This window comes from Camellia sinensis, chromosome 14 (assembly GCF_055761805.1).
Source record: "Camellia sinensis isolate YWXY chromosome 14, ASM5576180v1, whole genome shotgun sequence".
NCBI lineage: Eukaryota > Viridiplantae > Streptophyta > Magnoliopsida > Ericales > Theaceae > Camellia > Camellia sinensis.
In genome coordinates this window covers 69,169,296-69,195,751 of record NC_138974.1, presented here as the reverse complement: position 1 = coordinate 69,195,751, position 26,456 = coordinate 69,169,296, and the positions used below count along the sequence as shown (strand labels likewise).

The following is a 26,456-nucleotide window of genomic DNA, read 5'->3' as shown; positions in this document are numbered from 1 at the left end:
AAAAAATATAAAAAACAAAAAATTTAATTTTTAAAAATTAAATTCAAAAAATTAAAACTAAACGCACTCAATAAAATCATGGAAAATATTTCTCACTGACCCGTTCAAAATTTTTAAAAAATGTTTGGGTCTTTTTTTAGGTATGATCTCTACACTTTTAAAGTAATCCTAACTCTCTATATATGTGTTGAACCAATTCATATATTTGTGAAATATAAATGATAAATAGTTCAGATTTATGAGAGTCTCCAAAGAGTGAAGGGCTCAATTATTGCTCAAAATTTTTAATAGGACGGTTATGACACGATGACTCGAACATTCTCGAATTTGAGCTTTTCCTCAATAGAAGTGCTTCTTTTCCGCACGCTCTCCTCTGCTTTCTAAGTCTCTTGCTCGCTGACTTTCGTTTTCTTCATCAATTTTTGTAGTTTTCCTACTGTAATTTTTCTGTTTGGTTCGCGGGAAAGATGGTGGGAAAAGGTGAAGGACCAGCGATCGGAATCGATCTCGGAACGAGTTACTCATGTGTGGGAGTTTGGCACCACGATCATGTTGAAATCATAGCAAATGATCAACGAAACAGGACGACGGCGTCTTATGTTGCTTTCACTGATACAGAGCGTTTGATCAGCGATGCTGCCAAGGATCAGCTTGCTATAAACCCTACCAACACTGTGTTTGGTAAGTTCTAAGCCTTTCAATTTTCTGGTTTAAATTGACTTTTTTTTACATGAATATTTGTACTATATGCTCACAGATTTACTAGTTGATGAACAATTCCGTACATATTTGACATCTAGATGCATATACTGTGGTTATTTCTTCAATTTTGTTCTTCAATTCCGCACAATGTTTTCCATTAATGTCGCTGCACTGCATGTAACTGTTTACGCGTTTTCATAACGAGCAAGTTGTGTGGATTGCTTAATAATGTGTATAGGCTCTCAAAGGGCTCCAAGCTTCCTGTGCTCCTGTGTTCTTCTACATGCATCTGAAGTTCTTTTTTTTTTCGTTCTAATATAGTTGATTCAGTATGAGGTTTAGCGTTCTAGTCACTGGAGCGGCTATAATCTAACTTAGTGTTCAAGTCACTGGAGGACTGTGATCTAACTTATTATCTTCTCAACATACTATGTATGAATTTTTTTTTATAAAAAAAATCAAACTTTAAACCATCTATATAACGACGACAACACCTCTAAGTCACTGTCCGTTATTGATTCGGCCAAAATTAAAATTTTAACTTGTTTTTTTGTTTCATTTTTGTTTTTTCTGTACATTTTTAAAATTTTGAGTTTATTTATTTATTTTTACTTTATAGGTCTTTCTTGGATTCTAAAAATAAGTGAACTTGGTTTTTATTTATTTTATTAAAGGCACAAATTATATGAGAAAACCTACGCCTTGAATAATTGATTTACAGTAGTTGACTAAGTAACGCTGTGTTTGATTGGAAGATTTAGAAATGGATTTAGAAATAAAAAGAGAAAAGGTATGTGAAATTAAGTAAAATGTAGGTACATTTTATTCACATTTTACTTATATTTTCTCCTAATGCCGTCTTAAAAAACTTTTAGCGACGGCAAATGACTTTTAGTGACGGCAAAGGAGGGGTCACAATAGAAGGCGTTGCAAAAACTTTTATGCCGTCGCCTTTTGTTTGCGACGACAATTGTTGCTTTTTGCGACGACATTTTACTGTCGCCAATAATATATAAAAAAGTGAAAACTCTTGTGACGACACTGTTTAATCGTCGTTAAAAGTCTTATTTGAGACCCGCAAGTAATGCTGTTGTGAATTGTATTCATTTTTTTTTTTTTTTTGGTGACGGTGTGGTGCCGTTGCAAAAAAAAAAAAAAAAAAAAAAACTGCAATATAATTGTGAGGGCCGAATATTGGGGGTCGCAGATATGCCGAATAGTCGAACTCTGGGTCGAAATATATAGCATTCGGTATCATCCCACACGCTTGAACCTTATTTTATTCTGCCCAATAGCCAGTTAAGCAAGGGGCCAAGTGAAAAGCGGTTTGTTACAGTTGAAGCCGAATAGCGAATCGAAAGTGGACCCGATTCCGAGGCCCAAGAAAGAAAAGATATAAATAGAAGAACATCAGCCAGGAAGAGGTATGTGAGAACTATTACACTTTACTTAAAATACAAGTAATCCTGAGTGCAGAGACTAACTTGGCCGTCGGAGTACTAATTCCGGCACCTCCGACCGAAATGTTTATTCCTTTTCAGATGTCTACCAGAGGATCATTAGCGTCTGCCAGGATCATAAGAGTATTTCCAAACCACTTCTTCACAATAATTATTAAAAATATTAAAATTACCTGTATTAAATGAAAAACAATTGAAAAAGAAACCGATAATTGCATAATAATATAAAAATTTCTGTATAGAAATAACAATTTCTCCATAATAAAAACATTCTTGCATCCATAACTACACATCAACAAAATTACCCCACTACATAATGTTTCATAATACATATATAATGTTTAAATACATAAAGTTGTTCATAATTCAAAATAACATAAACCAAAATTAAAAGTTTTCCTCATCATTCTCCATAAGTAACAAAAACAAAAGTTAGTCACATTTTTCACAGGCATGCATTCCACAAGAAGCAAAATCCTACTCGGGAAATATTTGAAAACAAAAAATAAAAATAATTAGTGACAATATAATTATGTGTTAATATGTTAATTACAAAAAAATATAAAAATTTAACTACTATACAATTATTAAGATAATTAAGTAAATAATTTTGCCTAGACTGAAATCCATCTCTAACTCTCAAACCGAGAACGTGATTCGAGGCTCGTCATCTCCCACAAGTCTTTCGTGCCTAGGCGGTCGTATATGCCAAGTTTCGTGTTAATCCGACACCGTTTGATGATTTTGGAGTGTCAACGCCTCAAATTCTAAGTTTTTTAAGGAACTAGTTTGCCTAGAGTGAAATCCGGTTCTAAGTCCTAAACCGGGAACCCGATTCGAGTCCCGTCTTCTCCTACAAGTCTCTCGTGCCTAGGCGGTCATATGTACCAAGTTTCGTGCTACTTCGACGCCGTTTGGTGATTTGGGGCGTTAACACCTCAAATTCTAAGTTTCTTAAGAAACTAATTTGTCTAGAGTGAAATCCGACTCTAACTCCCAAAGCGAGAATTCGATTTAAGTCCCGTCTTCTCCTACAAGTCTCTCGTGCTTAGGCGGTCATGTGTGCCAAGTTTCATGCTACTCCGATACCGTTTAGTGATTTTGGGGTGTCAACATCTCGAATTCTAAGTTACTTAAAGAACTAATTTGCCTAGCATGAAATTCGGCTCTAACTCCCAAACCGGGAACCCGATTCGAGTCCCGTCTTTTCCCATAAGTCTCTCGTGCGTAGGTGGTCATGTGTGCAAAGTTTCGTGCTACTCCACCGCCGTTTGGTGATTTTGTGGCGCTAACACCTTGAATTCTAAGTTTCTTAACACACTAATTTGTCTAGAGTGAAATCTGTCTCTAACTCCCAAACTGGGAATCCGATTTGAGTCACGTCTTCTCCTACAAGTTTCTCGTGCCAAGGCGGTCGTGTGTGGCAAGTTTCGTGCTAATTTGACGGCATTTGGTGATTTTGGGTCGTCAGCATCTCGAATTCTAAGTTTCTTAATGAACTAGTTTGCCTAAACCAAAATTCGGCTCTAACTCCCAAACCGAGAACCCGATTGAAGTCTCATCTTCTCCTACGAGTCTCTTGTGCGAAGACAGTCGTGTGTGCCAAGTTTCGTGCTAATCCGATGCTATTTGGTGATTTTGGGGCGTCAACATCTTGAATTCTAAGTTTCTTGAATGCAGTGACGTTTTAATTAAGATCAAGAGACTTTACAATCTCCAATATAATTATAAATCTTAAACTTTAAATCCTTGAACTATTTCATATAACATATATAAGAAAATCAAGTTGAGACCCGCCATCATGTATTGAGATATGTCTTTTCACCTTATAAACAAGTTCATAATGTTTTTTCTGGATTTATAAAAATTATAACAGCAACACAGTGTGTCAAGTGTTTCCAAAACATCTCTTATGGGTTTCAAGAATCCATCCCTAGATGTTTGCCAATAACATTTAGGGTAAAAATCCTAAATTGCATTTGTTGTTTGGAAATAGAGTTTTGGGTAACTTTGGTGCAGACTAGAGAAACAGCAACATGGATTTTGTTAGAGAAGCATGCATTTTGTTTCTACTTTCCAACACATGTATCAAATAATCTTTAGTTTAAATACTTCAGTTTAACTCCACTTCATTAAAGGGAAAATGCCAGGTCAATAGCAAAACTTGAGAACTTAAAAGAATAATAAATAGGGCAAATGCTTACCAGTGGATACACATCTTCAATAGGAGTTCCAGGCTTTAATGCCACAGCAGGCCTCATGCCCTTTGACTTGATCTGCTGGACAACTTCTTGCCAATTGTCTGTAAAAGGTAACCATGTGAACCCAAATCAAACCCAAGAATCAATCCCAAATCAATGAGCAATACTTGATAAAAATACAGAGGGAAAAAAAAATCAAGCAAGAATAAAGAGAGGCAAACCCAAATCAAACCCAAGAATCAATCCCAAATCAAATCCCAAATGACATCCCATTGTGATATATTGTGGAAAGAAAAATTAGGGAACAATGCCACCAAACTCTGTATATCATGAGAGAAGAAGGCTTACCAAAGAGAAGAACAAGCACAAAAAAAAAAAAAACACTCGCAAAGTAGCGAGGAAGACCCAATGTCGACCACTGCGAACGACCCAACGACAAAGGTATCAACAAAGGAATCTCCAATCCAAGTAACCATACAAAGATCTCAAAGGAAAACCAAAAAAATTATATTCTGGAAAAAAAAATCAAAAAGAATTTAGATTTTAAATAGTTGAAGTTTAAAGCGGAGAAATAACTTGAAATGCTGGATTCCAATATTTGGTTTAACTATTACCTACAAAGCCCCAAGTAAACCTCAAGATTTGTTTGGAGTTCAAGTCAGCATAGTGAAGCTTTTGGAACCATTTCCTATGATTTCATAATAGTAACTAAATTTTTAAAAAATCAAATTACTAACCCAACAACCAAAAAATAAAATAAAATAAAAATGATCTTTAATTTAACTTATTGAACCTTTACAATAGGATGTCTGAAACAATTTCATCATGCAAACTTCCATGATCCAACCAAGGAGTAGGAAGTAGTGCCTCTAAGGTGTGGAGGAATCCAAGTAGCTAATTGCACTAATGTAAAGATAAGATCAATCAATTTCAAGTAGATAGCCTCAAATAACCAACTCACTTAAGTCATTATTGTAATTGATGATGAAAAATTAGATTAATTAATTTCTAGCCCCACAAATATATTCATTGATAGCACCAGCATCCTAATATAATCATATTCTAGGCCTTTGTTTTATTGAATTTTATGATGATGAAGTAATAATTTATTACCATTGTATGTTGGGCATTGCATCAACATGTTTAGATTTGTTTTACACTGATGCTATTGTTTTTGGAGAAAAGTGAACAGGTGCATTTGAACCATGTGTCAACATTGTCGAAACACCTATGAAGGACAAGAGTCTAGTTCATTGCAAGCAACAAATCACCTGACAATGTCACTTATTTCAAAGTCCATCAAGTCATCTATTGAAAGTTTTCTTCATAATCTCAATTTCCAATTATTCTTTCCTGTCTAAGTCATGTTATTAACAAGCCCAAAGTCATAATGAGGCATGAATTGATCAAAATCAATAACATATATATAATCTAAACACAAATCCAAAACAATCATCAAGATAGACCAACCTCAATATTAACCAACCAATAGTCAATTCCTGCTCCAAATCCCTCATAAAGATGGTATATCAATGGACAAGCATATTATGATGAATGTTGTAAAAAAATGAACCAAAAAGGAAGGTAATTGAGCTGACTCTTCTAGTGGAAAACTACAGAAAATACGAAATCTCATTGAATTTTCTTATTTCCTTTTCTCAGCAACCAAATGAAAAATGAACTACAATAGAAAAGAAGAAAAAAAAAAAAAAAAAAAAACAACAACAACAACAAATCAAAGCTATAAAAAAGTGATTAACCAACTTACTCACGGAGCTCAATCACTACAAATCCATACTCAAACCCCCTCGAAATCCAACGAAAAAAATAGCTGAACATAAAAATATATATATAATTTAACAACACATCAAATTGAACATGAATTCTGAAAAAATAAAGAAGGAACATATTGCATCAATCAATAAAAATTGATACCGATAAAAATTCAAAAAAAAAAAATAAAAAAAATAAAGCCAAAATTGATTAGAGAATAGGGGCTAAAATTCAAAAGAAGAAATCTAAGAGAGTACCTTTAAGATTCTTACCAGTCATATTACTGTGAGAGAGAGAGATACAGAGAGTGAAGAGACCGATCAGTGTTTGTGAAGGGGCTAGGGCAAATATAAGGAAAAGGGATATATATATATATATATATAAATGTTAGGATTTACTGAGAGAGATAAACATAAGGATATACACACCAATTATTATGGACAGGTCAGTGATGATGAGAAGCCATGCTCATCGGCGAATCGCACGAAGATGAGTTGCGTGAAGGTGGGGAGAGCTCGGGAAAATGATGAATCGCACGAAGAAAGTCATTAGAGTTGAGCGTGAAAAGAGAGAGAGGGAAAACGAAATCAGAGAGATAGGGTTTTGTGGGAAATTCGAACATTGGGAAATTTGGGGGGATGTAAAAAATTGAAATCCTATTTGGTTGATTTTCTTTTGAAAATTGTATTTTTGAATTTTTAAAAATTGTTTGATTTCAATTTTTTGGATTCAATTTTCTGAAAATTGAGTTTTTTATTTTTCATATTTTTTTTATTTCTAGTAATTTTTTAAAATTTTAATCAATTTGTATTTTTTATATTTTTAGATGCACCTTACTTAGATATATCTAAAAAATAAAATATTTGTCCAAAAAAATTTTAAAAAATCAATAAATGCACAAGAATACGAAAAATGTACTAAATTTTCGTATATATATATATATATAGTATTTAGTGAATTTTATAAATATTTTTTTCACAAATATTATTAAAGTGTATTTATGTGTGGTGTATTTAAAAATTAAAAAAAAAAGCTTAGAATATTAAAACAAATTAGTGAAAACATAATAAAATAAAATAAAAAAACACACATAAAATAAAAAATTCCAATTTTCTGAAAAATAAATACTGAAAATCTAAACCAAACAAGTTGATCATATCTTTCGTAAAATTATATAAAATTGAAAAGTATGGCAGTTTTGATTTTTTAAATTTTTTCATGAAACTGTTTTTTAGTCTTTAAAAAATAAATTTGAATCAAGTTTCAGAAAATCAAACTAAACCTGGCCACCACCTCAACTTTGTAAAGAGTTTCGATTCTTTTAATTTGGTTATTTCAACTTTGGGTTTTGTGGGCTCATTTTGAAACTGATTTCGGCGATCAGAACCATTCACTCTTATTACAATTTATTGACTAGGAGAGGGAAGGGAGAGAGTGAGAAAGAGAGAGACAAAGTAGTCGCTAAAAGTGCATTTTCTTGTAGTGGATCGATAAATCGAGATGGAGCTCAGTAAATAGAGAAGAGAGGAGGGAGAGAACGAGCAAGGCGAACACAGTGGGGAAGAGAGATACAGATAGGCAGACAGAGAGAGAAAGATAGATAGCGAAGAGTGATGAGTGAGAGACAGAGACAAAGAGAGACAGAGATAAAGAGAGAGAGAGAGACAGAAAAAGAAAGAGAAACAAGATATGAACGAGAGATAGACAAAGAGAGAAAGAAAGAGAGCGAAAAGAGATGAACGAAAGAGAGACATAGAAAAAAAGAGAGACTAAGAAAGAAGAAAGATGAGCGAGACAGACAGAGAGAGAAGAAAGATGGGAGAGATAGAGAGAAGAGAGTTGAGCAAGAGAGATAGAGAGAAGAAAGATGAGTGAGAGAGACAGAGAGAGAAGAGAGATGAGCGAGAGACAAGAAGATGAAAAAATGGGGTGAAAAAAGAAATGTTATATCAAAAGAGTAAGACGACGTCATTTTTTTTAATTTTTTTGCGATAGAAAAATATCGTTGCATTTATTCAAACCATTTTGTGATTGTATATATATGAAGCCGTCTCAAAGCCACAATATTTTTTTTTACTTTTTTTTTTTTTGTAACGGTACCTATTATAGTTGCAAAAAACTCTTTTTTTTTTCTTTTTTTTTTTTTTTTTTTTGCAACTGCAGCTGGTGCCGTCGTAAAAATTATATTTTTTCGCGACAGTAATCTCTGCAGTCACAAATACTCTCATTTTTCGCGACAGCAATTTCTGCCGTTGCAAATATTCTATTTTTTCGCGACAGCAAATTATACCGCCGCAAAAACTCACCTTTTTCGTGACATGAAGTTGTGCCGTCGCAAAAACTCACTTTTTTTGCTACAACAAATTGTGTCGTCACAAAAAATCATTTTTTGATACGACAAGTGTACCGTCGCAAATACTTTCGTCTTTTAAACCCACTTTCTTGTGACGAAATGACAAGCCATCAACGGTTGAGGGAAAATTACTTTTACGTGTTTTATAGAAAATGCAATTTCTATGGGAACAATTTCAAGAATTCCTTGAAAAGAAATATCATCAAACTTAACCATGGTTTGTTTTTAGAAGCAAGTCTCATTTATTTATGGTTTGTCTGGGGTTGCCATTTTTAGTATTTTTTGATTTTTATAAAAGATAATTTATTTGAAAAATTATTAAAAAAATTTAGTGTAAAAAATGTTGATTTGACATTTTAAGGGCTGTTTTGGGACGTAATTTTAAGTGACTTTTTAATTTTTTTTTTATTAAAATATGAGATAAAAAAAATCATATGTTTGGAAAGAATATTTTGGTATTTTTTGAAAAAAATAAATATAAAAAGCAGTGTGAAAATAAATAAAAATTTCACATTTTTTTATGAATTTAATTTTTTTTCAATTTTTGGACCTTTTTAGCGTCTTTTTTATTAGTCTTATTCAAACAGATTTTAGGTTTTTTAACTGATGATAAACATATTAATAATTTTTTAATATTTTGTTTTTTTATTTTTTTTTAAAAAATATGAAAATTTGATCTTTTTGTCATTATCCCAAACGCCCACTAAAATTGAAGGCTCCGTTTAGTAAGACTTTCTAATTATGATTTGAGAATATGAAAAGTTAGATTTTGGGCTTTTTTTGGTTAAAATAGTCATAAAAAAATAAAATAGATTTTTTAATCTAATAAGATAAAATATCGCATCTAACTTATAATCATTATATTTTTTCTCTTACGAAATTTTAAAAGCTAAAAAACTCATCTCAAACTAGACTTTTTAACCTCAGACTAAATAGTTAAAGAGTTAAAAAGTCAAAAGTTAACCCACTTTCCAAACGAGCCCAATTGATGTGATTTTATTTTTTTTTAATATATAATTACTCCAGCCTCAATTTTGAATCTCTTGAATTAAACGAACCCAGTCATTTGTCATTAATTGAAAAACTTAAAATGCCACATCAAGAATTGTGGTCTTAATTTTCTTTTTTTTTTTAAGACATGAGAAATATTATATTAATAAAAGATAATAACAGTACATAATTAAGACCCAAACAACAAAACAACAAAACAAAAACAGACGACCAAAAAAAATAAATCTGTCAAAAAAACAATTACGATTTAGGAAAAATCACCAATTTGTTTAAAGATGTAGTCTGAAAAGTAAGATCTGCTTGAAAATCTGCCGTCCCCGTTGACGTCATCCCCGTCGCTGCTGCACAATTCTACCATAGTTGCCGCCGGAGAAGGAAGGACACTCATAATGGTATGGAAAAAGGGTTGAGAGATGAGGGAATCATTATGGGTGTTGAAAATTCAAAAATCTATGTTGAAATCGGAGGAGAAAGCTCTCAAAACTCCTATTTTAGACATAAAAATGTTCAGATTTATACTCTAAAATTGTAGATCTATACTCTAAGAGTGTAGATCCACACATTAGAAGTGTAAACTGAATCGCTAAAATGTCGCCAAAGAACCGTCGAAGCATTACCAAAAATCTCATAGAGGAAGAGGCTCTGCCCTCTGTCAATTTTGAATCTCACAAATAATATTGTTAGAAATTGGGCGCCCATGTGGCATGACCCTTTGAACCTTTTGAACCTTATCTATGTAAGTTTGAATTTGAATTCAAAACTTACTTGGATAACCACTCAGGATATCCATATCTATCATATCAACTGATATGGATAGATGAGATATTATCCTATATATCTGATATGATATGGGATATGGGTGATTAAGAGAAAAACAACGTATGTCGTATGTTTTTTTCCCATATATTGACTCTCTCCCAAAATACAACGATCAAGAGCCATTTTGCACTGTGACTTGTGCAGGTGATATTCATTCTGTAATATCACTCCATTGCTGGGTTGATTGATCAGATTCAGGAAGCACGTGGTTTACCCATGAGATCCTTCAATTCAGACTCTGCAGAAAAAGGTATGACCATAATTTTTCATCCGCTACGTTTATCCTTAGATTTACATTGGTATCAGAGCCTGAATGGGTAATTTCGTGTTTTCTCTAATCATGTGTATATTTTATATATATATATATATATGTATGTACACATTATATACATGAATGTTTATAAAGGAGGAAAATTTCAACTCCCATTAGATTGAGAGTGTGGTACACTTCATTTTTATATTCATTAAATGTGATTTTTCATACCATAAATGTGTTTGTTATGAAAAATGGAGTTTGGGAGTACTGAAATCGGACCAAAAAACACCCTGGAAGGCGGCGCATGGTCCGCACGCGCCACCTGAAGACGCGAGCTGCTTCCACGCGCTGCCACGCGCCAGACGCGCTTCCACGCGCCATCAACAGCGCTGTCCACGCGCGCGCCGTCCACACCACGCACGCGCGCCGTGCACTAAATCACGCGCTGGGCCGTTCTCTGAGCTGCTCGCTGAGCCGGCTTCTGAGCCGCAGATGAGCCGCACGCTGAGCCAAGCCGTTTTTCTCTGCCAGCTTGACTGCTGAAGTTAAGGCTCTGTTTGTTTTGTTTTTAATTCAGAATTACGTTAAATGGTCATAATTAATTTGTTATAGCTTTAATTTAAGCGTGGTTGGTACCATTAGACTCAGAATTAAATTTTTTATCTTCTGTAAAATTTTGAAAATTTTATGAAAATAAAAAATATTTTTCCTGAAATAATAATTCATTATTTCTAGTTTAAAATGCATCTGGTGTTGCATGATTAAGTTTCTGGGACTGAATTTTTTTATTGTAGACTATTGTTATAGTTTACTATTTACTGGTACAGTTATAGCATTTTACCAGATTCTGGAATATTTATTTCTAATTTTTTATGTGTTTATTAGTTTTTTAAAATTCCAGAAAATATTAGAAAATTTCAGAAAATTTCAGAAGTGATATAGTTTCGGTTATGGCATAATTTGAATATTAAATACAGCATATTGTTATTTTTTTTCCTAGAGTTTCTAATATGTTGTAATTAGAATAGCATGATTAATTGTTATTTGTTTAAATTCCATTATTAACTGTGACATAGCATGAGTTGATTGTGAATCTACATTATGATGCTATTGTATGGAATTAGAATTTTTTATCATGCTTTTAGACATGCCATAGTCAGTGGAAGGTTATTCGGTTGAGAGGAATCTTTGTACATTAACTCCCGAAAACCAATATTTTGCACATAAATTAAATTAAATTTTGGATAATTGTCACCTGTGGCGCAAGAGATGATTACGAGCATAGCAGATTTTCGATCTTGCGACTTGTGTAATATTGTCACTATTTAATTTAGATTTTTGTGGCAAAATTATATTATGCTAATCAAATTAATCCCAATGTGAATTTCTCTCTAAATTGACTTAGCTTATAGAAGTTAATTGGTTGACCTAGACTTAGTAAAGATGTTCAAATGTGAACAATGTAATCCTATTCTTTAGATGAGCAAAAGTCTTGGAGACTTTAGGTCAGACCTTAATTGAGTCAAAGTAAGGAAACATGACTCAAAGTCGTCGTGGTTTTGTTGCCTTGTTTGGCACAATAAAAACTAATGTGTGCGCTATGGTTAGCGGCATGCTACGTAGTTTTGGTTGGCGAGTTTTGGAGTTATGAAATTATTAAGCCCTTAATAGATCTGTATATGATCTTGACTATTGAGCTGCGCAAATTGACTTTGTAATTTGACTGGTAATGATGTTGCATCATTGGATGAAGTAACATTCAAGAGTCATGCCATCCAAGAAATGCGAGCTTTAATAAATTAGTCATTAGTATGAGCAGTGTTTTGCTCTCTACCCAATTATTGGGAGTGGATGGAGCAAAATTTCATGCACTATAATAGTGTGCGTTGAAATATCACGTGAAGTGAAAAGATTAGCGTTTAGAAGCTGCATAATCTATTAACACTAAGTGAAAAGATTAGCGCTTAGTGGCTGCAAAATCTATTAGCATTGCCAACTTGTCTAAGTCTGGACACTTACTGTTTCCACACTTGAGTGTGAGACATGAGGAGGGGCTTTTTTGTATGATTCCTTAGCTAGGCTAACGTTTTTTGAATAACATTTACCACTAAGCGCAAACGTTGCAGCATAGTAATGAAAAGGTCAAGGCTGACAAGGTTGTTATGTCTCTAAGAATTTGACGCATCGCTTATAAGAGCATTGTATTGAATTAGACTCTTTAGCCTAATTTGCGCTTAAGTTACTTCAGGAGCTATCATAGTTGATAGCCTATTCTCTCCTTCTTGTGGATAGTAGAATTAATTGCAAGTAACTATGAAGCGAGAAATAGATATGGCAGGAGGAGTATTATCATCTTTCAACTAGATGCATTAAAGTATATGGAGAATAAAATTGACTTGAAGGTGCAGGGCATTAGCACTTACTAGTGAAATTTGCGACTTAGACGCACTTAATATCTCCATGACATCTTTTTATGATCTAGTGAATATGAATTAGTCGCGAGTCATTACCTAGTTGGGCCTAAACCTTTAAAACTTGCCTTCAAAAACTCACACATTAGGATGATTGGAATTAGTTTATGACATTGGTCATGAACCGGTGGCTTATTATACTTAATCACATTAATAAGAAGATATATGGATGTTTGGAGTAGGCCCTCTTGGGCCCACTCGCTTGTGACATCCTGCTCTCATATGAATGTGTAACTTTGTTCGCAATGGTTACGCACAAGTAAGTAGGAAAGCCGTTGAAGGTCATTTTTATTGGCGCATTTAGTCCACTATGATATTTGTGACTAGATATGTGTAAGGGTATGATAGCTAAGCCTCAATCTCGACACATTTATAGATTACGATACGTATCTGAGTCAAGACTATTTGATCTCCCATAAGTCAAAAGTTTTGAGATGATTTTTGGCATTTCACATATAAAGTTGAGATCAATTAGATAACAGCTTTCGTGCTTTTAGTTTTGACCAAGGTGGCGATATCTATTTGAATTATTTTAGAAAGCTCTGTGAAGAGAAATGGATGCTTAAAAAATTGATTATTCCTAATTCTCAACAACACAATGGTGTAGTGGAGATAAGGAATTAAGTATTGTTAATGTTAGGTGGATGATGGCGCAAAATGTTTCTCAATTGGGAATTGCACTTTAGTTTGTTGCCTATATCCCTAACTAAATGCCCTCCATATCAGATTTTACACTCCATTTATGTAATGGGTTAATGGAGAGCCATCTATGGGCGATCTGTAACCGTTAAGTAGCTTATATTTATTTTTGCTTTTCCTAAGGTTGCGAAGTTAAGACCTAGAGTTCTATGGCGCATTATTGTATGCTGTCTTGTAAACACATAGGGTTACGTAGCGCATTATTGTATGCTGTCATGTAAACCGTCCGGGTCATGTGCATATAGGTAAGCAGCTTTGTGGGAGTGTAACTAAGTCACATAAAGTTTTCTTAGTAAAGGTGACGTGAATAGAGTTTTTTGGAATTCTATAAGATAGAGAATTCTAAGCATAGCGCTTTTATGTAGCCTAGTTGAGAATGGAAAGAAATTTCCAATATCCTAGGGACAGTGGGAGCGATGTGCCTACTGATGGATTACTCCATTAGAGAAGAATACTCTACATTTTTAGTTGCGTGGTAGCGAATGTGAAAATTTTCCACGTCATCACTAGGTGATTGAGAGGGAAACATTCATGATTGCTTCGCAAGATGATAAAGAGTTTAGGATAATGCCAAAGGCTCTAGACCCCTGTTTTTAGAAAGTGAATTAATGTTGCGCAGTTTAAGACAAAGTCTTTGAGGATTAACCATTTCTATAATTTGGTTGATTTTCCATTATGACGCGAAACTGTTCTAAAGTTATGCGTAATTTGGATAGTCATTGTTGAGGCATAAGGCTCGCTAGATACCGAAAAGTCGAACCATTGAGAAAAGTGTAGACCATGAGAAGACATCCTCCTTGGGAGTGAGGTTATTTCGACTTAGGCTATGATTGACATAAGTTCGGAACATTGTTTTGTGGACATTGTGACCCAACTTTCTCGTTAGAGAATTGGATAAGTAGATCCGTAGGGATTTACCTTCTACTTTTATGATGAAAAGTTAGGAGCGCAAAAAGGTTGCTAGTTCCAATAAATCTTTTACAGCCTAAAACGTTATCCAAATAGTGGTTTTTAGATTTCGTCAAGCCATGATAGGCCAACGATGATCGATGAAGACCACTGAGGCATGATCAATGGTCCAAAAGAAGTTTTTCCTTACTTAGTCATTATGAGCCAGGAATTTATAAGGTTGTCGCCACCTAGGGTGGGCAGTCCTCTATTTTAGATATAATGGACATGGGTGATGTAATTTATATGCTCGGATGTACGATCCTTAGGGATTGTTTTGGGAGAATTCATGTTTTGTCTTCGATGACTTACATAAGGAATATCCAAGAATGGTTCTAGATGCAAAATTGCAAACCCATTGACTTACCTATCGGTAAAAGCCAGAGCCTTAGCTATTGAGTGAATCATCGGATTGTCTTTGAGAGAAACAAATGACCTGTATTCCTTGATCTTTTCATTGTTATGGGAGCCAAAAGTACACTACGTGGGCGTATTCGGCATGATAAGTGTTATCTTTGGTAAATGGTCAACTGAGTTGTTTAGACATTGACCTTGCTCATTAGACTGTGGATAGAATGCTTTACTAGTAGTATATTAATTTGCTCCTTGTACAATTCAATGCGCTAGTTGGGCGCATCCAGAATGAACGCAAATTGGTCACCAAAATATCTTTAGAGAGGTTATTGCGCAAGAGGTAATGATCTTGAATCACTTCATGTGAGGCGCACATGGTGGATTCCGTTGTATATACTTATTGTAAGAGGTGCTGATAAGGCTTATGTTTGGAATCCAAAATTGCGCTAGCTGTGGTCATGTTGCGCATATGGTGGATTCCGTTGTATTTACTCACCGCAAGAGGTGCTGATAAGGCTTATGTTTGGAATCCAGAATTGTGCAAGCTGTGGTCATGTTGCGCATATGGTGGATTCCGTTGTATTTACTCATCGCAAGAGGTGCTGATAAGGCTTATGTTTGGAATCCAGAATTACACAAGCTGTGGTCATGTTGCGCATATGGTGGATTCCGTTGTATTTACTTATCGCAGGAGGTGTTGATAAGGCTTATGTTTGGAATCTAGAATTGCGCAAGTTGTGGTCATTTTTTTTTTAGATCGATCACTTATTTGTTGTGAGATGATGAGATGTTGACACCATTATGGTTTGTGTCATAATGATTAGCAGATGATGATGTTAGCAGGCAAGATTGGCTCACTCACACGAGCAATCGCCCTTGGCGCTTGGGAGCGAGCAAGGATGAGACTAATGGTTTATTTTTTATTTGGAGCCAAGAGAGGCTTAAATTATCCACTATGCATGTCGCCTTGGTTATAACCAAGATGAGGTCGTGTTAAGGACCAAGCATGGATGTTGGTACCCACTTTCCATGTTGTGCCTATTATGATTAGCCAGATACGAGATCTCATTTGGCGCCTGGAAGACGAGCAAATAAAGAATTCGGGTTAGGCGCTAGAAAGCGACTAGACTAATATATGTGCGGTGCATCAAGTTTGACGTCACTCTTTTGGAAGAGTTACTCCACCGTAGCATGTATTCATACTATATATGCTTGGTGACCGAGTAATGCGGTGAGAGAATAGATCCTTGTTTCCTCACCGTGTGAGTCTTACGTGTCATTATTGATATGACTTTCATTTATGTACCCTTTTGTGACTTTTGACTATGTCATAAGGTAAGGGGTTGATGTTCTGCTACTTTGGTATGTTGCCTGCGGTCACGTATGATTCAGCCTTAAGGGACATCACTGGGAAAGCGGTCAATTCTAAACTAAATGGCATGAGGGCAAAGGGAAGATCATCTAGTATTACACCATTGTTGTATATTCACTGTCGGCAACTCACATCGCTCTGTATAAGAGGCGGATTGAGTGTGAATATATTGCAAGAATTGAGAGGGTCAAACATGCTCTTTTTGAGGGATTAGAAATGTTTTTTGGACCGGTGTAATTAGATGGGTCTAGGGTATATGAGACAATATTTCTGTTCTTTTTGGGTTGATGTCTCTATGCTGGCTCATTTTGAGTTTCTAGTATAGAGCTCCCACATGCAGGTGTTCTCAGCAGTCGCACGGTGCAGTGGCTAGTATGAGATTGTTCATTTTTTGGAGAGATTGAGATAGAGATGTGGCAGTGTCATGCCAACTCATGTCCGAGTGGGAGATGTTAGAAATTGGGCGTCCATGTGGCATGACCCTTTGAACCTTATCCATGTAAGTTTGAATTTGAATTCAAAACTTACTTGGATAACCACTCAAGATATCCATATCTATCATATCAACTGATATGGATAAATGAGATATTATCCTATATATCTGATATGATATGGGATATGGGTGATTAAGAGAAAAACAACGTATGTAGTATGTTTTTTCTCATATACTGACTCTCTCCCAAAATACAACGATCAAGAGCCATTTTGCACTGTAACTTGTGTGGGTGATATTCATTCTGTAATATCACTCTATTACTGGGTTAATTGATCAGATTCAAAAAGCACGTGATTTACCCACGAGATCCTTCAATTCATACTCTGCAGAAAAAGGTATGACCATAATTTTTCATCCGCTGCGTTTATCCTTAGATTTACAAATATCGTAACAAAATAAATTTTCAATTTTTTATTCTATTAATTTAAACTTTAATTATTTAATTGATTTTTAATGTAAATGATTCGTTTATTTTTGTCAAGTAAAATTAACTAAATAAGAGTATTTTAAATATTAAACTCAATTAAAGTGCACATAAAATATCTAAAACATTTTTTTCGTTGAGTTTAATAACTAAATATTATTTTTTTAATCAATTTTATTTAAACAAAAAAGAAAAACGATTTAAATTGAAATAAATCAAATGATTAGGATTTAATTAATAAAATAAAAATTTCAAAGTTTATTTTGTTTAGGGACATTTATTTATAAATCTCTTTTCACCTACTTATGTTTCACTTAAGCCAAATTATTTTCTTATAATATAGTTATCACAATATCCCTAATAATAATAGGATAAAGCACGAATTAATGTTCACATTGATAGTTAATATTTTACACTATCATATTTATTTAATGTGAATATTCACAGTACCAAGTTGTTAAGGGTTCAAAAGGTTAAAATTATTCATAAAATATTTTAAATACGGGAATTAGAATTTAGTGGATCAAATATCCAAAATAATAAGACTTATTGTACCAGAATATCTTATAGCCTAATTGAAATATAAGTATTTGAAAGAAAACTTTCTAACAAATTTCTCTTTGTTTATAAGGGTCAAATTTTAAGGTTTTTTTTATATAATTTTTTCAAAAAATTTAAAAAATTATTAAATAGGTTGTCATCAATTAAATTTTTTAAAATATAACATCAATTTTGTCATTCTAAAAAATATATATTTTTTTTATCAAATTTTCAAACGCATTAACTTCTAAAAAATCTAAAAATGATTAAAAATGCCAACCCCAAACAAACCCTAAATAAATGAGACCCACTTGAAAAGAAAAACCACGGTTAAATTTGATGAAGTTTCTTTTCATGTAAAGGAGTTCTTAAAGTTGTAGCCAGCAATTTCTATTAAAAAACACCGAAAAGCAATTTTCTTCCATAATGTTGATGCGTGTCATTGAGCTATTGAACAACCGTAAGGAACTATTCACGGCATGCTTTTCTCCAAATTATATTTATAATCTTTCAAAAAAATTCCCTTTTTTTTTTTTGGTAATTTTGAACAAACTTTTACAATTTTTAGGATTAAAAAGGGAAAAAAAGAAAAGAAAAACGAATCAAAGAAAATGTCATATGGGAAATTTATTCAGTGATTTAATATTAATAGCCATTCTATTCCAAATTGCATATTGGACTTTTCTCAATTTGGTCTTAATGTTTTGTAATTATGGTGGAATTTTACTATGAAGTCTGATCAATTTGAATTATAGACCAGTTATTTTGAATCTGAATTTTGTTTAAAGCCATGGTATTCATTTTACATTCATCTTTTCTATGTTGTTTAATATAATATCAACTTTTTGAATTCATTTAAGTATTTTTATTTTATTCTTATTTTAGTTCTAAACTTTACAGGATTCGCAAACATGATTCCTATTAAAAGTCTGGATTAGCTGTATAGCTTCATATATAATTTCAATCATTTATATCCATTTTTGAAACCGTTGAACAAAGTTTTCTACACTGTTATGCCCTCTAAAATTTTAAAAATGCTGTTTTTCATTGATCACATGTTTTTGTGTGTATGGTCATATGTCAAAAGCATTCCCTTTGCTCTTCAGATCCTAATTGGGGTTTCAACTTTGTGGTTTTTAGATGCAAAGCGTTTGATTGGAAGGAGATATAGTGATGCCTCAGTGCAGAGTGAAATCAAATTGTGGCCTTTCAAGCTCATAGCTGGTCCTGGTGACAAGCCAATGATTGTCGTTAGTTACAAGGGCGAAGAGAAGCAGTTTGCTGCTGAAGAAATCTCTTCAATGGTCCTTATAAAGATGAAAGAGATTGCTGAGGCTTACCTTGGTACTACAATAAAAAATGCTGTTGTTACTGTCCCTGCCTACTTTAATGACTGTCAGAGGCAGGCAACGAAAGATGCTGGTGTAATTGCTAGTCTTAATGTTATGCGCATCATCAATGAACCAAGTGCAGCGGCTATTGCTTATGGACTCGACAATAAAGCTAAAATCAGTGGTGAGAAGAACGTGCTCATCTTTGATCTTGGTGGTGGGACATTTGATGTCTCTCTCCTAACCTTTGAAGAGGGTATTTTCGAGGTCAAAGCTACAGCCAGTGACACACATTTGGGGGGTGAGGACTTTGATAACAAAATGGTGAACCACTTTGTTCAGGAGTTCAAGAGGAAGCACGAGAAAAATATTAGCGGGAAACCAATATCACTGAGGAGGTTGAGGACTACTTGTGAGAGAGCTAAGAGGATTCTTTCGTCAACTGCACAAACTACAATCGAAATTGAATCTTTATACGAGGGTATTGATTTTTACACGACAATTACTCGGGCTAGGTTTGAGTAGCTGAACATAGATTTATTCAGGAAGTGTATGGAGCACGTGGAGAAGTGTTTGAAGGATGCGAAGATGGACAAGAGCAGCGTCCACGATGGGGTTCTTGTCGGTGGCTCTACTAGGATCCCAAAGGTTCAGCAATTGTTGCAGGAGTTCTTCAATGGAAAGGAGCTCTGCAAAATCATTAGCCCTGATGAGGTTGTTGCTTGCGGTGCTGCGGTTCAGGCTGCAATTTTGAGCGGTGGGGGCAACGAAAAGTTGCAGGACCTATTTTTGCTCAACGTCACACCTCTTTCCCTTGGTTTGGAGACAAAGAAAATAGACGGCGGAGTCATGATTGTTTTGATTCCAAGAAACACAACAATTCCAACCAAGAAAGAGCAAGTGTTCTCTACATACTCTGATAACCAACCTTGTGTGTTAATTCAAGTCTATGAGGGTGAGAGTGACATGACCAAAGACAATAACTTGTTGGGAAAATTTGAGCTCACCGGCATTCCTCCTACTCCCCGAAGTGTCCCCCAAATCAACATCTGTTTTGACATTGATGCCAATGGTATTTTGAATGTCTCTGCTGAGGAAAAAACTTCAGGGAAAAAGAACAAAATCACTGTCACCAATAACCAGCGTCGACTATCGAATGAGGAGATTGAGAAGATGGTGCAAGAGGCTAAGAAGTACAAATCGGAAGATAAGGAGCACAAGAAGAAGGTGGAAATGAAGAGTGCGTTGGGGAATTACGCGTACAATGTGGGGAACACGATCAAGGACGAAAAGATTAGCACAAAGGTTAGTTCTGCTGACAAAAAAAAAGATTGAAGATGCAATTGATCAGGCAATTCACTGGCTACATGCGAACTAGCTAGCTGAAGCGGATGAATTTGAGGACAAGATGAAGGAATTGGAGAGCATTTGTAATCCGATAATTGCAAAGATGTACCAGGGTGCTGGGTGCTGTTGGTGGTGACATGGGTGGAGCCATAGATGAAAAAGGTGTTTTTTCTCGTAAGTCTTCCCAGGATGAGTTTGATGCAGCTGGTGGTGGTGTGGGGGAGCCTGCCTGTCCTCATTCTATTCGTGGTTATAGCGATCCCGGTCTTTCCCCATTTGGTTGTTGTATTCAGACTTAGGTTCCGTGGAGCTTGTTGTTGTGTATATCTTGTTGCCATCCTTTAATTCCTTATTTACGAGTTATAGGATGTGTTGGGCAGGTTTGTTACAGGTTGGGTGTGATTGGGAGCAAATGGTTGCTGCCCAGATTTTGGTGTCTTCGCTCGAGCGAGCACTTTGTCGCTCGAGCTAGCTCTTTGTTTTAGATCCTTCGCTCGAGCCAGGGTTTGTTTGCTCGAGTGAGAGTTGAGTTTTGTATCTGGTGGCTCGAGCGAGAAGTCCTTCGCTTGAGCTTGCGTCTGCGTCTGGTTCTGGACCTGAGAGTTACATTTCTTGGCTCGAGCGAGCTTTCCTTTGTTCGAGCGAGCGAGGTGTATGTTTTGAGTTTCTTTGCTCGAGCGAGCATTATGTCGCTCGAGCGTGCTTCTGGGTTGCAGACCTGAAGCATCGAGTTGTTGGCTCGAGCGAGACTTTCTTCGCTCGAGTGAGGGTTTTTTGTGTTTTGTCGCTCGAGCGACCAATCCTTCGCTCGAGCGAGCCTGTGTTATATCAGTAGACAGCAGCGGGTAAACACTTTACTTTTTCACCTCTTTTGATTTCAAAACCCTAGATCCGAGCTCTCTCTCTCTCTATACACCTTCTCTTTAGGGATTGATCTATTTCTAGTGAGTTTCTAGCCTAGTCTCTTTGTAAGAAAGATAGAGGGTCATGAGGGCTTCCTTTTAATCTGAAAATTTGGGGATTTGGAGCACTTTGGTTTTTGGTCATCCTCTCCATTTGAGCTCTTCATTTCGAGGTAGGGATACCCTACTCCATCTTATGAGCTTTGTCTTTAATTTTTGGCATTTTGATATGTTGGGGTTGTTGGGTAATTTTGGAAAAGTTAGGGATTGATTTGTAAATTATAGAAAGGGGGTTTTCAAAGTATTAACTCCTATGGGTGTATGAGACTAACAAAATGGCATTAATGTTGTTGTATTGGTGAAATCAAACCTTAGGGTTGATATGTGATATATGGGAAAATGTCCTAATTATTATGATAAATTAATTTGTATAATTAATTTTGGGAAATGAGAAATTGAGTTGAGAATAATGAAATTTGGGAATTATGGGATCAAATGGTGTAGTCGGATTAATTTATCACTCACCTATGAAAATGTTGATATTATATACATTTGATGCATTTATTTTCTGTTTAGAAATAACTGCTTTGGGCTATCGGTGGAGAATAGTCTTGAATGTTGTAGACAATGCATGATGATTAGGCGAATTAAAACTAATCAAATGAATATGTTATCGAATATGGTGGTTGGAATAATACATCAACTTTATATATTGATTGACCTTGTATATGATATGTGTTTATATACACTGTGTTGTGTGGGAGAAGATAAGGGATGTACTCCACGGTTTAGGGGAAGATAGGAGATGGACTCCTAAGCCGGACATTATTTGGGAGGAGATAGGGAATGTACTCCATTAATACAGCAAATATGTGTATCTATTGAAGTATTGATATAGCAAATCTGTATATCATATATGAAGTAAGAAAGTGTTTAGTTTGAGATTGATACAACAATTATGTGTATCTATTGTGACGTGAGAAGTGTTTAATATGAGTTGTTATCCCAATTGAAATGGATGTACTATTAATATGAGATGTAATCTCATTTAAATTATTTGGCCAGGTTCTGAGCCACGTTCATGAAATGAGTTGATAAGTAAAGTGAAATGTAACATGGACATGATTGTCATTGAATTGTAATATGATATAGATTGGCTTATGAGTGTTGATCATCTATCAAATGCTATAATTTTAGTCATTGCTCATAGTTGGTTTAGTATATTCCTACTGGGCTGTGGCTCACCCTATATGGGACATCATTTTCAGGTACAGATGGTATGCCACCTCTAAGGACGTAGCTTGGGAGGCTAGAGGCTGGCAGACTTTTTGAGTTATATTTTGTTGTATTACATGCAAATTCAAGCCGAGGGCTTAAAGTGTAATTGAGTTAGTACTCTATTTTGTAACCAAGTGTTGGCTTGGAAAGTTGTAAGCCCGTGGGGCATTTGCTTTTGTTGTCAACATGTAATACTTTTGTAATGAACACTCTGATGAATGGAAAGATGCTTATTTCTCTTATGTCTATGCATGTCAATAATGTGGGTTTCTATGTATTATTTTGAGGGTGTTACAGTGGTCAAATCCTTCAGCTTGAATGTGGCATGAATCAGCGCTTTGATAATCTTGATGCTCTTCTGGAGCAATTTAATAGACGTTTTACCTCTATAGAGTCTATTACTGGCCACATTGCCTCTTCTATTGATCAGGTGACTTATCGGGTCTCCTAGCGCCTATCTTATTACCAGATGTAGCCACCTTCACCGCCGCCATATCAGTGATTCTTCTTTATCTCTGGTTGTTTGTTTCTCATGGTTCTCTTGTTTTTATTCTAGATGTCTTTGGACTTGTTTCATCTATTATGGTTGTAGGTTTTTGGGATTGTTTCTCATGGTTTTATTTGTTTTTGGGATTATAGTACTTGCTATATTCTGAACATGTTCTTGGTTATTCTTCATTTGTCTCTTCTAGACAAAAATGGGGAGAGATGTTAGCATATGCTTAGTGTTTTTTGGATTATTTTACTTTTGTTAATCATCTATTCATCTCTATTGCTATCCATCTTGTTAGCTTTTTATTCTTGGCAATCTAGTTTGACAAAACTCCTTTAAGTTGTACTTGTTTTCGCACTTTTATTTCAGTGAGGCTATGAGTTTATTAGATGCGAATCCAACCCGAATCGTGCGTTGCAGAGAAGTTTGTGGGGTTTAATTCTTTCAAGATTGCCACTTCGCTGATTATGACGGGGATCGAGCTGCCCGGTCAGCTCGCAGGGGTCCAGGGGACATTCCCCCGCTCGAGCGGAGAATGATGGGTTTCAGAAGTTTGTTCGCCTGCAAAAATACTGGATGTTGTTTTTTCCTGCTCGAGTGGAACTTTCCGCGCTCGAGCGTAGGTCCGCTCGAGCGGCCAATCTGATGCTCGAGCGGAGATCGCGGGACAGTTTTCTATAAATACATGTTTCGGTCCAAATCTAGGATTACATCTCCAGATCTTCTTCTTGGGTTCTAGGGTTTATATCTGGGGATATTTTGCTAGTTTTCTTTGATGTTTTGATTGAGTATTCAACTCATGGTTTAAAGAGTATACATCAAAGGATTATTTGTTTGTTCTACACAAAAGAGAGAGTTGTTCTTCGGTGAATTTTGAAGAATTCGAGCCTGAAGCTTTGGTGGATTCTAGAGTGGCTCATCGTCAAGACAATTCTGAGGTAGAGACAAGGTTGGAAGAGGCACATAGGGGTTGGTTCAATTCAGGCGTGGATTCACTAGTAATTGAGAGTATGCTTGTGTAATTCCTTTATGTCTTTTTAGTGGATTGTTTTGTGGCTTTTGCCCGTGGTTTTTTTATCACAATTGGAGATGTCCAATTGTGGTTTTTCCACGTAAAATCGTTGTGTCGATTTGTCTTGATTGTTTGATTAAGATTGTTATATTCTACTTAAAATTGATGCATAATCACAAATCAACATCTGGGGGATTTCTAGATTTTTCAATTGGTATCAGAGCAGGTCGTTCTATTTTTTAAAAAAAAAAATCTTTTAGAACGAGATCTTGTTTGATTTGTGATCATGGATTCAATTCGTGAGGGAAATTCTATGGTTTGACCACCCCTACTTGATGGATACAATTATTCGTTTTGGAAAGCTCGGATGAGATCGTTTTTAAAATCTATTGATGCAAAAGTTTGGCAATCTATCATGTATGGATGGACTGAAACGACGATTACCATTGATGGAGTAACTTTCCCCAAACCAATTGATAAGTGGGACACAATTGATTACCAAAATAGTAGCTGGAATAGTAAAGCTATCGATTCTCTCTTTTGCGCTGTCACACATGAAGAGTTTAGTCGAATTTGTAATTGTGAAGCCGCAAAAGAGGCTTGGGATATCTTACAAACCATTCATGAGGGCACTCATTTTGTTAAACTCTCAAAACTTCAAAGGCTCACGTCTAGTTTCGAAAACCTTTCAATGAAAGATAGTGAGACCTTTGATGAATTTTATGCGAAGTTGAGTGACATTGTAAATTCCAGCTTCAATTTAGGTGAAAAAATACCGGAATCCAAGATTGTAGGAAAAATTTTGAGGTCCTTGCCCGATTGGTTCCAACCAAAAGTTACGGCTATTGAGGAGGCTCAAGATATTGATAACCTCAAGCTAGATCATTTGGTTGGAAATCTCCAAATTCATGAGGCACATAGGAATTTCAAAAATAAACAAAAAGATATTGCTTTCAGTATTGCTCATAGAGTTAGAGAGGATTCTGATGAGGATTGTGAGATAGATTCCAAGATTACGGATGCTTTTGTAAAATAATTTAAAAAATCTTTTCTGAAAAAGAATCTTAAACTTTTGGAATCTACTCATACTCATAAATCTAAAGGCAAAGATAAACTCAAAATTAATTCTATAGCCAAGAAGGAGAAAGGAAAGATACAAGGAAACTCTGAAAGAGTCCAATGCTATGAATGCCAAGGATTTGGCCACTTTGCTCAAGAATGCCTTACTCGTTTGAGGAAAAAGAAAGCCCTTGCTATCACTTAGGATGATGAATCAGAATCTGATAAAGATGATAGTGACAACGAAGATTAAGGTGAAGAGGGACATAAACAATTTCTTGCTTTCCTGGCGGCTTCCCAAACTAAAGAACAAACAAAGTGTCTGAAGAGGCCGGTTGAGAATGCCACTGATGATGAGTCCTCGGGAAGTGATAATGAAGAACTTGAACAAGCTTATGAAAAGTTGTATAAGGAATAACTTATCCAAATTAAATGGCAGACTCACTATGAAACTCAAAGTATGTGAAAGCGAGAATGTCAAACTAAAGGAAGAGATTTCTGAGGCTAGAATTGATGCCATCAAGATAGCTAATGATCGACAAGTTCTTTGTGCAAAACTCTTGACTTGTGAGACAGAGAGGAATGAGCTACAGCAAATCTATGCAACATATGAAGAAAAGATTGAAACTCTCGAGATGTCTCAAGTTGCTTTAGAAGAACTAATGATCAAGAAAGAGGAAGAACTCAAGTCTGCTATGGCGACCATTGGTCTTTGGAACGGAGGATCAAAGACTTTGGACAATATCATTGGGTCTCAACAAATTTGTTCTGACAAGAGTGGCATTGGTTTTGGTGATAACAAAGAGCAAAAACAGAATGCATCCACGTCTCATGGTACAAGAACTCAAGGGCAAGGGGAGCACAAGATTCAACGAGAGGAAAGACTTCTAAATCTTCCTAGAGTTGGTAAGGTCAAAGAAAAGGAGGTACAACCTGTACACCCTGTGTTTATTTGTCATCATTGTGGTATGCATAGTCATATTCACCCTTATTGTTATAAGTTGCATGGGAGAGTGTCTCGTAGAGATGGAAGAAATTCCAACATCTCGTGGGGTAGGAGACACTTTATTGGTGGTAATGAGTTTAAGGGCCATATTAGACCTCGTTATTTTGATGTGTTTGAGACCAAACATGGAGCGAGTTTGCATTTGCCTA

The 26,456-nt window shown here is 35.3% G+C and overlaps 1 pseudogene; it reads left to right on the top strand.

Moving 5' to 3' along the window:
* Nucleotides 1-389: 389 nt before the first annotated feature.
* Nucleotides 390-26,456, top strand: part of LOC114290862 (heat shock cognate 70 kDa protein 2-like) — a 39,782-nt pseudogene continuing 13,715 nt past the window's right edge.